Source organism: Tenrec ecaudatus, chromosome 2, assembly GCF_050624435.1.
Source record: "Tenrec ecaudatus isolate mTenEca1 chromosome 2, mTenEca1.hap1, whole genome shotgun sequence".
NCBI lineage: Eukaryota > Metazoa > Chordata > Mammalia > Afrosoricida > Tenrecidae > Tenrec > Tenrec ecaudatus.
Window position 1 is genome coordinate 199,407,440 of NC_134531.1, and position 12,796 is coordinate 199,420,235.

Sequence of the window (12,796 nt, forward strand, 5' to 3'; positions counted from 1 at the left end):
ACTGAGATAATGCTTTAAACATACACAAAAATTTCAGTTCTTCTAAAATATTTTTATTCCTAGAGTGAATTTTGTGGATTGTAAGGACATGATCAGAGAAGGAAAATCAAGGATCCTGATTTGAGCACAAAGTTGTTGTGTTTGTTAGGTGCCATCAAGTTGGTTCTGACCCATAGTGACCTTAAGCCCAACAGGGAGAAACACTGCCTGTTCCTCAACCCTCACAATTGTTTTGATGGTTGATTCTATTGTAGTCACAGTGTTAATCCATCTCCTTGAGGAACTTCCTCTTGTGTGCTGCCCCTCTGCTTTACCAAACATGGTATCTTCCTCAAGGCACTGATATCTTCTGGAAATATGTCCAAAGTTTGTAAGACGTAGGCTTGTTAGCCTTGTCTCTAAGGAACTCTCTGGCATTACGTCTTCCAATATAGATAGGTTTGTCCTTCGAGCAGTCCATTGTACTTCCAATAGTATTCTCCAGCATCACAAAGCAAATGCATTGATTCTTCTTCAGTCTTCTTTAGTCAATGTGCAACTTTCACATGCACATGAGACAATGGGAAATACCATGGGTTGAGTCAAGTGCATTCCTAGTTCTCAAAGGACCATTCTTATCTTCAGTACAATAAAGATGGCTTGTACAGCAGACAGTCAATGTACCACATCTTTGGGTCTCCTGATTGCTGCTTCCATGTGTATAGATTGTGTATCCAGGTAATTCAAAATCCTTCAAAACTACAAACTTTTCTCTATTTATCATGATCGTGTTACCTATTTTTTCAGATGTGAGAATTTTGGTCTTATTTATATTGAATTGCAATAAACACTGGGAGAACTTAATTGCAAAGTACAACTTTTGGTAAAAGCACTTGCAGCTAATATATATAAAAACTTTAAACGTTCAACAATACAAAAGAGTAAATAAATTTAAAAATGATCAAAATATCTCATTAGACACGTAAGAAGATAATGAAAGTGAATTTAACTGGATACAAATATTCTCAATATTTTATTTTATTTGGAAATTGCAACTGAAGACAATATTGAGATAGCCTATATAACTAATGTAATGTCTAAAAGGAAAATCACTGACAACACCAAGTTGTTAAAAATATAAAGCAACAGAAACGGTCATTCATTGATGGATGAAATCAATAATTAATTAATAACATTAGAAAAAAGTTTGATAGTTTCCTATAAAGAGAAATGTACTCTTTATCATACAATCTAACAAGCAATCGTGGATCCAGATATTGCAAATGATAAGAACACATATCTTCGCACAGGGAATGTAGGACAGATGAACTCCTCAACACCAGCGGTGGGAGTGGTGACACCAGGAGGGAAGGGGGTGTAGAAAGGGAGAACCATTCTTGGAGATCTATGTGTAACCTCCTCTCTGGGAGATGGACAATGGGGAGGTGGGTGAGGGGAGATGCCGGGGTGTTTAAGATAAGATATAATAATAATTATTTATTAAACCATAAAGGGACCAGGGGGAAGGGGGGAACGGGGAGGTAGGGGGAGGGGGAAAAAAGGAAACCGAGCTGATTCCAGGAACCCAAGTGGAAGGTGAATTTTGAGAATGACGAGGGCAACGAATGTATAAGGGTGCTTTACTCCATTGATGTATGTACGGATTGTGATAAGAGTTGTATGAGCCCCAATAAAAAGATTTATTAATTTTAAAAAATACAACAAAAATAACTATTTAATGGGTATGTAAGCAAATGTGGTGGAGAGAGCAGACGGTTCCTGGCTATCAAAAGATATAGCATCTCGACTCTAGAGTCTTAAAGGCTTGAAGTTAAACAAGCAGCCATCAAAAAGGGATGCAAATAAGCCCATGTGGAAGAAGCACACCAGTCAGTGTGATCATGAGATGTAAATGGGATTAAGTATAAACTATCAAAAGATCCCAAACAAACAAATATATTGACATGAATGAGAGCCTTGGAGTTGATCCCCAAAGCCCATCTGCGGACAATTGTATATTCACCCACAGAAGTGTTATAAAGAAGGGATGACTCAACCAAGGTGCAGTATAGGACCGAGGAAACACACATCATTCCTCTAGTTCCTGGCCCAGGTCTACCTTTCAAATATGGTTAGACAGGAGAACACACATTGGTACACATAAGAACTCTCTCTCTCAACACATGGAATTCCGGAGGGATAAACCCTCAGGAACAGTAGTGGAGTACAGATATCATGGTGGTAGAGGGGATGGTCAAGGAAGGGGAAGGGGGAGAAAAGGGAAACCATCACAAAGTTGATATATAGCTCCACCACCAAAGAGGTCAAATAACAGAAATGTGAGTTAAGGGAGACAATGGACAGTGTAAAATATGAAATAATAACTATACATATTATTGATCAAGAATATAAGAGGATGGGAGAGTCAGGGAAGGAGAAGGTTAAAAGGAGTTTATACCAAGGGCTCAAGTAGAAAATGTTTTGAAAATGGTGATGGCAACATTTGTACAAATATGCTTGATACAATTAATGTGTAGAATGTTATAGGAGGTGTAAGAGTTCCCTTAACATTTTATTAATGAGTTAAATTTCTTATTTTTTAATTTACGCTTTACTCAATTTTTTCATTCTCAAGTCAACTTTCACCTCATAGCTTTATTCTTTGCTTTCGCAAATTGTTAGCACTGAAGATCTTAAGAACAGTAGATAAACAAAATGAGGAACATATACACAATTAAATGTTATTTATTAATAATAGGTGTATGAATCCACAAACCAAAGGAGAATTGCATATTGCTAAGTGAGAGAAAACAGCAAGAAGGCCACGTTTTGCATGACTCTGACTATGTGACAATTTTGTTAAAAGAGAAACAGTAGAAAGAATGAAAAAATCAACTCTTTCCCAGGGGCTGAGAAGAAGAGAATGGGAGAATAGGCAGAGCAGGGAAGTGCTAGTGTAATGAGACTTCTCTCTTGTGGTGTGGATATTGTAACGTGGGATACATGACTTACGCGTTTTCAAAAATCCCAGGTTTAACAAGTATTGCACCAGGATTTTAGAGTGCCTTTAGTTAATAAAAATTGGCCGATAATGGTTCATCAATTGCAATAATTGTACCACACTAATTGAAAGTTTTTAATAATTGAGGAAGTTGTTAATAAGCAAAATAGTTGAAAGGAGAATACTATTTGCTCAATTTTTTGATAAATCTAAAACTTTGCTACAATTTAAAGTCACTCTACATATTTTTAATCTCTACTATATATTTTGGCAAATGCCCAAATTCTGTGGTAATGTACTTTGTAAATTTTGCAATGAGTGAGTTTTTAAACAAGTCATCATATTTCCATCTAGAATGCTTAAAATCAACTTTTCTTATTTTTTCAGTATGTTATAGATTGTTGTAGACTATTTTTAGTTTCACATATGCATCTTTAAATTATCAATAAAGCTGTATTTTTTTAATAAGGCAGATCTCTCCTAGCCTCTATCTCATGAAGTGACCACACTGTCTTTAGAGAATCACCACGGAAATTTCATCTATAAGATGTATTAAGCCAAAATTCAATTAAGCAAAAATAGCCACATATATAAAGGGTTTAATAGAATATTGCTGGCTGTTGATCTGTCTTGAGATTGTCTGCGTAAATATATATAAGAATGTTTCTTTAAAAATAATAATCCCTGCAGATATTTCTTATCTTTCAAAATCAAATAGTGTTTTGAATGACTTGAAAAAAATAAGCGAAAAATAAAATTGAAATAAACTTGGAACCTTTAGTGAAAAATGTATTTCAAACAAACATATAAGTAAACAAAAAATAAACATAGAACATGCACATCAATACGTATGATTTTCTTGTCAAACGTGTTTATTAAGTGAAAGGAGTTAATTGCAAGAGATGACATATTGTATAATCAGTATGTCAAAGATGATTAGAGATTATAGTCAAGGAAGAGACTGGCAACAAGTGCATAGTACAAGAGATGTTTGGGGAGTGATACTACGCTGTTGTGTATTTAAATATGAAAGTGGGTAAATCATGCTGGTACTTTGTAAAACTCATAGAACTATATCATTTTAAAGTTATTTATTCTGTAAATATAACCCATAACAAATACTTAAAATATCCAAATACATTTCTGTAGCAACAGCAATTAATAAGTATATTCTTCGGAAACCCTGAGAATTAGATCATTGTGTCTGAGGAAAAGTGTTAAAAGTAAAGTTGTGGGTATTATTCCAAATACTCAAGCACTCAGAAATCCAGGAAGAATGATTAAATTCTATGATGTACAAAATTTGGAATTTACATAGTAAAACTTTAGAAAAAGAAATATACATACTATCATTAAAGAACAAAACATATAATATTAAAATGTTTAACATTAGACTGTAGATCCAAGTGTATGAATGTGGCCTACTGAGCATATGAAGAACAGAGAATTATTTAAATAATTTTGGAGAAAAAGAAATATGTAAAGAACGTCAGCATCACTCTGAGAAGGAAATAGATCAATAAAAAGACAATTTTCTTATATATTATTGCAGCCAGTTTTTATATACTTTTTTAACATTTATGTTAGTATGCTTTGTAGATAAATTAATCAAGTTCTCAGTCTGGTGTGGTATGTAGAATATTAATCAATTCTAAAACCTCACATAACTGTGCAGTGTGCAGACCAACACTGTACCATCTTCACCTTTTAACAGAGCAGCCTTTGCAAGGAGCACAGTACTTTATGAGCTTCCTCTGCAGCTTTACCATCTCAGAACTGTAGAGGGGAGAGGAGGGGGACACTGAAGGAAATTCCAAGGCGATTGCAGTAAATATTATCCATGATACTCCTGGTAGGAATGCACTACAGAGACTCTCACAATGTGAACAATATTATCATGGTAGAACTCCAAATCTGGGCTATTGAAATCTAGAGCCAAGAACTATTTTAAAAAACGTCTTATGATGCTTTGAGAAACCATCATCTCAGCAGTGATTCACAAATAATTTATCTGTAGTCTTAGTAGAAAAAAATTATAATGCACGGTTGTTGTTTTTTCACTGTTCTGTTACTTTACATGTTTAACCCATTTTTGTAATTGATAAACGATAATAAAATCTGTGTATATTGGTTAACAAAAAGGCAATTAGCTTAAGTTTCTGAATTAGAAATAAATAAAGACATTGCGTAAAGCCAGCAACAAAGCGGTATGGGACTTACATAGCTATAAAGGATTGTTCTCTGACATCTGTTTTAAGACTAAATTCAATAGCTGAGGAAAAAAACTAAACTTCTGATATAGAGCATTGCCAAGTAAAAGCCAGTTGTTACTTTTGCTAAGGATGCATTTTGTTAAAGAGTCTCCACATGGAAGCTGTCCTCTCCTCATTCCTCAGACTGTGTATGATGGGATTCCAGAAGGGGAGTTGAGTATGACACAGCAATCACTAAGTTTGAATGGAGGAAGTTGTGGGACTTGGTCCCAAGGCAGCGAAGAGCCCGGTGGTGAGAAAGAGCACGGTGACAATCAGCTGTGGGGAGCAAGTGGAAAAGGCTTTTGTTCTACTTTCTACTGAGGGGATCCTGAACACTGTTGAGAAGATCCGGTAATATGAGATGATCATAAGAGCAGAGCATCCAACGACCAAGCATGAACTGAGAGTCAGAGACACAGACTCAACAAGGAACATTTCACAGGACACCAGGGCCAGCACATGAGGGATGTCACAAAGGAACTGGTGAATCCTGCTGGATCTGGAAATGGGCTCCCAAAACATGTACCCAGTGTGGACGGTAGCATAGGAAAAACAAATGAACCAGCTATAGCTGAGATCAGGTGGCATTTCCCTGAAGTCATCCTGGCTCCATAATGTAGGGTATGACACATAGCCCAATGTCGGTCATAGGACATTACAGTGAGAAAAGCTAACTCAGCAGAGGCAAAAGCTAAGGAAAAATAGACTTGAGCCACACAACCAAGAAAAGAGACAGAGTTGTTGTGTGCCAGGGAGCTGTGGGTGGCTTTAGACAAGGAAACTGATTTACAGAAAAAAATTGAAAAAGGAAGGTTCTTCAAGAAGTACATGGGTGTATGAAAATACCAAATGACCATCATGATGAGTGGTCCACCATCCATGCTGCCGGGTAAATCAGCAGGAAAAGTCCAACAAGTAATAGTTGCAGCTCCCAAGCGTCAGAAAACCCTGTGAGCAGGAAATCTTTAATTTATGAGGTTATCCATTTGGCAGTGAGATCCATGTTCTTTGTAATTGTTGAAGAAAGAAGATGAAGAGGAAGGAGGAGGAGAAAACCTCCATTGAAATAAAATGAATCAAATGGAAATTTTTAATAATAAAATATTGGAATAAATTTCACCTTAATATAATTAGCAGTCCTATGGATATCTTCTGTTCTGATGAACAAATGGGATCATAATTAGCAGGTTTTTCAAGGTGATATGATTCTAAATGGCCATGACGTAATCCTTTGGGACTTACGTAATTTTAAAGAGCTTCTGAGTAGTAGTGTATATCCATTACACAGCACATATGTGAGTGCCACTGCAAGGACCCATATTGGAAATCTTGGAATATCCCTAAAATCACTCAGAAGAAAGCTGTCCTCTCACTGGGACCTGAAATGGAGCAGGCTACCTATGGATTATAGTATATGGTATAATCGTCAATGACCCCTTAGGCCCTTGTCATTCACATTCAGACATAATTTTGAAGTTGTCCATGAGTTGGCATATTGTTTTTCACATAGATTATATTTGAGTAGCTGCCAGTGCCTATTATGATATGGACAGTGTCTAATGAATAACTTTCGGCTGATGAGCAAAAGGTGGCATAGTTCAAACGGTCAGTTCTGGGTACATCGAAGATGAAAAGATCGTGCTAGAACAGAAGGAGTGGATGCTTAGATACAATTCCTGAGGCAATGGTTTATAGGGAATAAAATGGGGGAGTGTTGGGGTGGGTGAGAGGATTTGGGGAGCAAACAATGGATGCAGATGAGGCAAGGCACTTTAAATCACAATCATTTTAAGAAAAATTAAGGGATTCTTCACATTTTAAAAGCCATTTTATTTATTAATGTTGCTACCATTTATTATATGTAGGAGCCCTGGTGGGGTACTTATATGTATTGGTCTACTTATCACAAGGCCAGCAGTTAGAAACCACCAGCCATTCTTTAAGAGAAAGAATAGACATTCTACTCCCAAAAGATTTACAGTCTCAAAACTGACAAGCTGTTTCACTCTGTCATATAGGATTGTTATAAGTCAGAATGAACTCTCTAACAGTGAGTTTGTTTTATTTTTATTATTTGTAAAAGTAGTTAAAACAGCAGCAAGGTACCTGTTTGGTTATAAATGTCACAACCAAAGAATGAGAGTTGTCAGGTCATTTTTAACACAGCGCAAAATCATCTCAAATCAACAATCACAGAGCAGACTTGTGTATCCAAATAACTTGCTCACATAAAACACAAAATTCAATGCAATGCCAGTGACAGATTCCTCACCATCTATTGCTTACATGACGATCAAGTAATCCTCATATATTTTAATACTAGTAATCATATTTCATATTTAAAAGAGGCTAAATATTATTTAGTTAAAGTTTATACTTTAGATACTAGCTATTATTAAATCTATACACCTTTCCTATCTTCAGTAATTTATGATTGAGGATATATAATGAAGTGTTCAGAAACACACAGATATATGAAATTCCTTTTCTCTATATAACATACATTTATGCTGTATGTACATACATGCACACATCTCTTATGTTGTGTCATTGGGCAGTGCATCACCAGTTGATTATTCATTTCGCAAAGGCTTGATATTTACATCTACAACAAAGGTAAAATTCCCCTTCACAATATACTTTCATCTTAAATGGTAAATACAACTCCTGTATTTCAATGAATGTTTTAAAATGTAGGTGCTGTAAAATAAAATGTTTAATATAACTCTTCTTCTTCCGCCAAGTGTATCCACTTAAATTCACACATGATTCAAGGAACCAATGGATTAATTCTCTTTAAGTCAGGATAAATATTGGTTGGCGATTTCACGTACTTGAATGAAAGTCAGCTGAAGTGAACAGAACTTTGTATCAATACGCCTCCATTACTGAATTGCTGCATGGGACACACATGTAGGTGGAGAGTGAAACATAATGACGTTCTCATTTCTGTTTGGTGTTGCTGTTGTCTTAAAGACTGCTCATGGTCAAAGTCACAGGAGGCACCTGGCTTCTGGGGAGGAGAGCCAGACTCTACAGCAGTTTTAGATCACTCACCCTGTAGTCAGAACTACAGAGAACCAGCTATTGTGGTGCCTCTGGATGCCGCCAATAGGTGTTTCTGATGTCTGTGAAGGTGTCCCTGATACCATTTACTTCGCAGAGTCAAGATCAACACTGAGAACAAACACATTAATGTGTGACCTTAGATCATGGGCTAAATCCTTTTCCAAATCTGGTAAGCGAAGTCTGCTAAATTATTTTGTTTGAGAGTCTTCAGTAGATATGAAAAAGCAAAATCATTTTGAGGAAAATCCATTCTCTTTAATAGAACATCTTTGTTGAAAGGCAACCTTTTCAAAAAAATATTCACTGGTTAAAATTTTTTATCTCATTTACATCATTTGCATAAATTTATTTTTCTTGTAGGGTAAAAAGAATGAAAAGTACAATAGTATTAATACCTTGAAAAAAGGACTTCTTATTTCCCAATATTGTGCACATTCATTTTCTGTTACATTGATGGAAAGACTGTATTTCTGATGCCTGTCAGTTTGCGCTAGAAGAAATGACTTCATTTAAGGTACAAGTCCAATGCTGAAGAAAATGAATGCATGCTATATCACGGATAAAATCTTCTCTGCTTGCTGTGCACAGAGACTGGCCCCCTAGAGCCATAGAAAAACCCTAGGGGGTGGTGTCCTCATGTGGATGCAGTACCTTTTCGGACATAAATGGGAAAATATCTGCTTGAGAGATCCACAATATATAGTAGATGGTAATTGAACTCAAATTCCAAAAGAAAATGTGCATGAGAGACACTACTTGAATTTAAAGGAGAAAATCCAATAGTGATGAAGAGAACCAAACTGATTTGCAATCTCATTCTTCACACAACAATCTTGGCTTAAATTAAAAATTTCATCAAATCATAGGATCAAACAATACAGTCCTATACTGGCCAACTTTTCTTATTAATAAACAACTCCAGGAACAGATAAAAGCTATAATTTCCATAAAACATTAGAGGGATGGGTGTTGGGATTCATTGACTTGTTTGCATAGACCTGTAGAGAAGAAAGGAGCAATACATTATCATCACATATTTACATAGTCTATCTTTTGTGAAAAATTCCTTTATTATATTTTCATTTGTGCTTGACCATTATACTCAAAAATATTCTAAATATGTTCTTTTGCCATAGCTCTTTGATTAGAGTTGTCACGGTATTGTTTCTCTTGGATCTATAATTATTGCCATGGAAATAGTCAAGAGATCAAAAGACACATTACATTGGGGAAATTTGTCGAACAAGAACATTTTTGTTGCTCTTGCTAGGGGCCATTGAGTTGATTCTGACTCATACAGGTGCAGTTCACAATAGAACAGAACTCTGGGCTGCTCCATCATCACAATTGTTCTATGTCTGAGCCTCTTGCTACAGCCACTGCGCTAATCCATCTCACTGAGGACCTTGCTCTGTGTTGCTGCCCCTCCACTTTACCTAGCATGATGTCCTTCTCTAGGCGCTCCTATCTCTGAACAATATGTTCAAAGATTGTAACAGTAAGTCTTAGCATCCTTGCCTTATGGAGCTGTCTGGCTGTACTTCTTCCAAGAATGATCACTTTGTCATTTCAGCTGTCTCTGGTACTTTCAGTATTTCAATACACAGAGAGGTCTTGTGCAGCAAACATACCCTGTGGAATAAGTATTTTGATCTTTTGGCTGATGCTGCCATGAACATTGATTGTGCATCTAAGAAAGACAGAATTCTTGTTAACAACAAGCCACTTATACTGATGTTGCCTATTGGTCCAATTTTGAGGATTTCGGTCTTTTTTGTTCTTCTTTGCATTGACAGGAAATCATGCTGATGGCTACAATCCTTGCTCTTCATCAACAAGTGCTTCAAGTTCTCACTTTCAGCAAGTAAGGTTGTATCATCTGCATAATGCAGGTTGTTAATAAGCCCTGATGCTACATTCTACTTCACAGAAACCAGTTTCTCTGATGATTTCCTCAACATGCAGATTGACAAAGTATAGGGAGAGGATTCAACCCTGACTTGCACTTATCCTGATCTTAAACCATGCAGCCTTCCCTTGTTCTGTTCACACAGTTGCTTCTGGATTCATGTCCAAGTTCTACATGAGCACAGTTAAGTATACTCGATGTCCTACTTTTTCTCAAGGTTATCCATAGTTTGTGAAGATTCCCACAGTTGCATTCCTTGACAGAGTCAATAAAACACAAGTAGACATCTTTATGGTATTCCTTGCTTTCAGATAACATCCATTAAACATCATCAATGATATTCCTTTAAATGATCTCTTTTGAATCTGCCCCAAACTTTTGCAGTTCGATGTCAATATACTGCTGCAAGCATTTTTGGATAATATTGAGCAGAATTTTACATGTGTGTGGTATCAGTGATATTTTTCTATAGTTTGTGAATATTTTTAGATGACTATTCGTTGGAATTTGCTCAATGTGACTCTCTTCCAGGCAGTTGGCCTAGTAGCAGCTTTTGAAATTTCAGGGCATAGAGGAGGTGAATGTTTCCAGTGCTTTCTCAGATTTCTGAAACACTTTAATTGGTACTTCATCAATTCCTGCATACTTGTGTTTGGCTAATGCATTCAGTGAACAATGAACTTCAATCTTCAGCACCATTGATTCTTGCCCATATATTAACTCCTGCAATGGTGGAATTCGACCAGTCCTTCTTGGTACAGTGATTGGGTGTTTACTTGCTTCTTCTTTTGATGCTTTGTGCATTTTAAAATATTTTTTCCCATAGAATCTTTCCAGATTGCAATTCCAGGATTGAATGTTTTCTTGAGCTCTTTTAGTTTTAGATATTCTGATCATATTTTCATTCTCATTTTCAGATTCTAGTCCTTTGCACATTTCATTATAATATTTAGCTTTATCTTCTTGTGTTGCCTTTCAAATATTCAATTGAATTTTGTGACTGGATCATTTCTTCCATTGCTTTGACCAGTTTTTGATAATGCAAAATTTTCAGAATCTCTTCTGAAATCTAAATTGATCTTTTCTTTCTTTCCTATCATTTTAATTATCTTGGGTTGTATTTCATGAAATATGTTCTTGATGTCCTCCCGTATCTCATCAGGTGTTCTGTTTTTCATGTTAAACTCATCAAATTTATCCTCGAGATGTTCTAGAAATTCACGTGGGATTCATTCAAGATCATATTTTTGTCTTCTGAGACTTGTTTATGTTCTTCACCTTAACCCCGAGCTTGCATGGGGGCAATTGGAGGCTGTTTCCACGGTCACTCCCTGGCCTTGTTTTAGCTGTTGAACTGAGCCTCCCCATGGGCTTTTCCCACAGATGTAGTCAATTTGATTTCTGAGTTTCAGCTGGGGAAGTCCACATGTGCAGCCTCCTTATGTTGTTGAAAAAAGGTATTTTCTATAAAACTTTCATGGCTTCATAAGGTTTTAGCAAGCAATCTACAACCTTGTTTGTTCATTTTTGTCTGTTATTAGTATTGAAGCTCCAATGATCCTGTTAACTTGGGGACTGACCTTGGTGGTATTTGAAATACTGGTGACATAGCTTCTAATGGCACCTCAACTGACAAGCCGCCAAAACATGACAAATTACACACAAGGGGTGGTAACCCCTTTCAGAATGTTGAAAAATGAGGAAGTTACTCTGAGAACTAAGGTGCACCGACTCAAGCAATGGTACTTTCCAACGCGTCAGAGGCCTGTGAAACTTGGACATTAAATACGGAAGAACAATTGATGTATTTGAATTGTGGAGCTAGATAAGAATATTGACAGTGCCATGGAATCTCAAAAGAACAAATAAATTTTTCATGGAAGAAGTATGGCCAGAAGCTGTTATGGCTTCAACATCTATGCTTTGAATATGTTTCCATTAGAATCCAGTCCCTGGTGCATGGTCCAGGAGAACGGCAGTAGAATAGTGGAGGTCCACAAGGAGATGTTTTGACACAGTGGCTGTAACAAAGGTCTCAGGTACAAGAAATATTGTGAGGATGAAGACCCTCTGTCTGTTGTGTCGTTGCTGACAATCCTCTACCACACAGTGGGTGTTCTTGTTAGTCTCTTGATGAAGTCTTTTGATGCACAGAGGTGTTTCATCATTAGTATCTCCCAGTTGAATTCAATTTCATCAGTTTGTGCGACTTTCCCTATCGCAGTTAACCTGTGCATTCCACGTTCAAGGTTCTTAGGTTTGTTCTGATTCCTTTATTGGTGATCCGGATAGTTTTGGGGTTTTACTTCTAGATCTGTGATCCACCATGATTTTGTTCATGTGCTGAGGTGAGGTAAAGGTCTCTTTTATTTTTTCTACATGTGGATATCGATTTTTCCCAGCACCATTTGTTAATGAGAGCATACACCTCCCACTTGATGCTTATGGGGCCCTTGTTGAAGATCAGTTGTCTATAAATGCTGATGCTTTTGTTTCTATGCTTCGTCTTCTTTTTCCTTGTTCTGGGTATCTATCATTATTCTAGTACTGGACTGTTTTGACTACTGTGGCTGCATCCTAGAT

At 36.6% G+C, this 12,796-nt stretch overlaps 1 pseudogene; it reads right to left on the minus strand.

The window, feature by feature from the left end:
• Window positions 1-5,316: 5,316 nt before the first annotated feature.
• On the minus strand, window positions 5,317-11,017 carry LOC142440386 (olfactory receptor 14I1-like; annotated as a pseudogene).
• Window positions 11,018-12,796: the final 1,779 nt, after the last annotated feature.